Raw genomic sequence first — 3,485 nt, 5'->3', positions numbered from 1 at the left:
TACATTTTTTTATTACTTTTTTCCGGTCGATGGAGTGGGAAGAGTTTGAGTAGAAGACAAAGTAGGAGGAGAGTGGGTAAGAGATGTAGAAAGCAGATAGTAGGGGCTTGAGAGAGAAGGAGTGAGAGTTCAATAAGGAATGCTTTCCAAAACCACAGCACACCAGTCCTCTCCATTAGTCACAACGAGTAATTCAGTGGGGTGGAGAGGGAGAGAAAGGAAAGACATTGATTGAAAGTGAGAGAGAAAGAGAGAGAAAGAGAGAGAGAGAGAGAGAGAGGGAGAGAGAGAGAGATAGGGGGAGAAAGAAAAAAGAAAAAAGAAAGAGAAAAAGACATAGGAATATGGGTATATGGTAAGAAGCTTGCTTCTCAACCACATGTTTCCGGGCTTCAGCCCTTCTGCACAGCACCTTGGGAAAGTGCCTTCTAGCCTTGGACCAACCAGAACCTTGAGTAGATTTAGTACACAGAAATATTTGTGTGTATGTCTTTGTGTCTGTGTTTGTCCCCTGTCCCCATAATTTAGCAGTTCGGTAAAAATCACCGATAGAATAAGTACCACGCCTTAAAAATCAGGACTATGTTGATTGTGTGTGTGTGTGTGTGTGTGTGTGTGTGTGTGCGCACACACACACACATATGTATACACACATACATATGTATACACACACACACACATATGTATATACACACACACACACACACACACACACACATAAACAAGAGTCAAAAACGACTCAATTAGCCATAAAAAGCACAACCCTTTGTAAGTTGAGGAAAGAGAGGAAAAGGGCAAGCTCCCTACCGTGGTTTGACAAGCTCACAAGTGAGGTAGCATATCACGGGATTTCGAACTCTGATGCATTACATCTTGTTCCTTGCAATGGTGGCACTATTTTGTACCTATGTTTATAAATTTTCCTTTAGGTTTTAATTGCATATGGCCACCTACTTTATTTGTAGCATACACTGCTACCGTTTTGAAATAGCACACGCTTTCAATGGTTTTTTCTTATGAGTTGACGAGGCGAACTATGCTTAACTCTAGGCGCAGTAAGATCCACCGACGAGAACTGAGATGGAATGCATCAGAGTTCGAAATCCCGTGATATGGATATGTCTGCTACCTCATTTGCGATGTTGCTTCACTGCGGTACAGCGCTTTCTCGCTTCCTCTCTATCGTCAACTTATTAATAAAAATGCTTTTTGTGGCTAAGTGAGTCGTTTTTGACTACTGTTTCTAGCAACGCTGGAACTATTTTGTACCCTTGTTTATTATGTATAGATAAACAAGGATACAAAATAGGATCAGCATATATATATATATAGGCGCAGGAGTGGCTGTGTGGTAAGTAGCTTGCTTACCAACCACATGGTTCAGTGTCACTGCGTGGCACCTTGGGAAAATATCCTCCACTATAGCCTCGGGCCGGCCAATGCCTTGTGAGTGAATTTGGAAGACGGAAACTGAAAGGAGCCCGTCATATATATATATATATATATATATATATACACACACACACACACACACACACACACACACACACACACACACACACGTGCATACGTGTGTGTTGTGTGTTTGTGTGTGTATGTGTATGTGTGTGTGTGAGTGTGTGTGTATGTGTGCGTGCGTGAGGGTGAACGAACGTGACTAATTTCTAAAACTATTTTCTACTGATCTATATCAGTTTCAGGTTATCGCAATTAATAAATTGCTAATTCGAAAAATAGAGATAAAAATGAACTATCGATACCAGTTCAATAGCTACTCTGATCCCACCTGTATGTTCCTTTCTTTATGTATTAAAAACTATCTATCTCTCTATTATACCCCTCCCTCTTTCACTCTCTCTCACACACACACAAAAACACAAAGTCATTTATGTAGACTGTTTAAAATGTCCAGAAACCCTCTCATATATACCGTTATGCATTATTATGCGCGTACATATATACGGGTGTGTCTATACAAATATATGGGTTTTCACCTATTATATTAACTTTTACACCTTCCTTTTTTTATATTAGCGTGCAGCTAACTTGCAGCAGATTAACAAAAATTTAATTCAATTTCAATAATTTTTTTTTTCTTTTCAGAGGATGCAAACTTTCTATTTATGCCTTCATGTCTGTGGCTACAGTGAATTATGGAAGAAGATATTTTGAGTAATGAATTACAAACACACTTATTATAAATACGATATGTATTAAAGAATAACAATAGCTTGATCATTTAAAAGATCTCAATGTAGCATAATATTGATAATAAAATTGATAAAATTGCATCCAAGATATTTCCGAAGTTCTCATACATAAAATGATCGTGTATACTGATGTATTAATGGGTATCGTATCGAATAAAGTAAGAGTTACGATAAAAAGGAATGTTATAGACTGACAGCAGTTATTAGATCTATTTGAAGACAATACTATAGCTTGCTTTTGGACCTTGGAGGTTAAACATGCAAAAAATTGAATATTTAAAATTATTAATTTTCAAGCAGTTAACTTGGGATGAGTTGGGAATTGAAAAGTACAGTAAGACATTGAGGCATCAGAAGTTCGACTGACAACAATCAACACCAAGTGTAATCATTTGTAACTTGAGCCAGGCACTCAATAATATGTTACCATATCTGTGAAACGGGGTGAAACAATCGGGAATCACACATGAGTTTCTTAGTTTGTTAGTTTCATTCTTCCATTCTTTCTTTCTTCGTCTATTTTATGTTTATTTTCATTCTTTTTTTTTTTTTGTTCCATATGTATTTTAAATACATAAAAAAATACTTTTTCGCACACGAAAATACAGCGAAAGACGATAAATTAGAAAACAGATAAATAAAATTCTGTCTAGTAGAAATAAAATCCAAGTTGTTACGTGAATGTAATCTGCATATTGAATTGATTATATTAACAATGGTAGCAAACTAGACAACATGTAACGCGTAAGATAGAATTGGGGAATGCTGGAAAAGCAATGGTAAGTATGGAGAAACAGTTTTTTGTTTTTTAAAGAATTCAATGGCTTTTGCAGAAACGATTAGTAACATTTACATACTGGATGTGCACATTTATACATAACAAAGTAAACATCATACACTGACATGTTTGCACACACAAATGTGTAAATAATGGAATGGGTTTCGTGCCAACAAATATATAGTCAATAAATCTGCAAGAAGTGGCAGCTAAATCTCCCTCAAAAAACATTCTACTGTTTTAAAATACATGGGATAATCTGGTTTTAGATATAGCAAGTTTGAGAAGGATAAACCAGAATAATCATCGCTAGAACTTGGTGAATATGGAAGAACCAGATCAGACTGACCTAGGGTTAAGCAATAGGAATAAAGCAAATACATTTCACACCTGCACACACACGCGTACATGCACATACATATGCACACATATACACCCATAGACTCACACAATCGTATAAACGCAGGTATGAACAGAAATATAGACATTAATCAATC

The 3,485-nt window shown here is 36.4% G+C and overlaps 1 long non-coding RNA gene across 1 annotated transcript in view; it reads left to right on the top strand.

Moving 5' to 3' along the window:
* The window catches only part of LOC106878503 (uncharacterized), a 38,332-nt gene extending 35,578 nt beyond the window's left edge, over positions 1-2,754 (top strand). Inside the window, exon 3 of the long non-coding RNA XR_001410506.2 lies at positions 2,104-2,754. This is a non-coding gene — a long non-coding RNA (uncharacterized LOC106878503). The remainder of the gene's footprint in view (positions 1-2,103) is intronic.
* Positions 2,755-3,485: the final 731 nt, after the last annotated feature.

This window comes from Octopus bimaculoides, chromosome 8 (genome assembly GCF_001194135.2).
Source record: "Octopus bimaculoides isolate UCB-OBI-ISO-001 chromosome 8, ASM119413v2, whole genome shotgun sequence".
Classification (NCBI taxonomy): Eukaryota; Metazoa; Mollusca; class Cephalopoda; order Octopoda; family Octopodidae; genus Octopus; species Octopus bimaculoides.
This window is presented reverse-complemented; position numbering and strand designations above follow the sequence as displayed.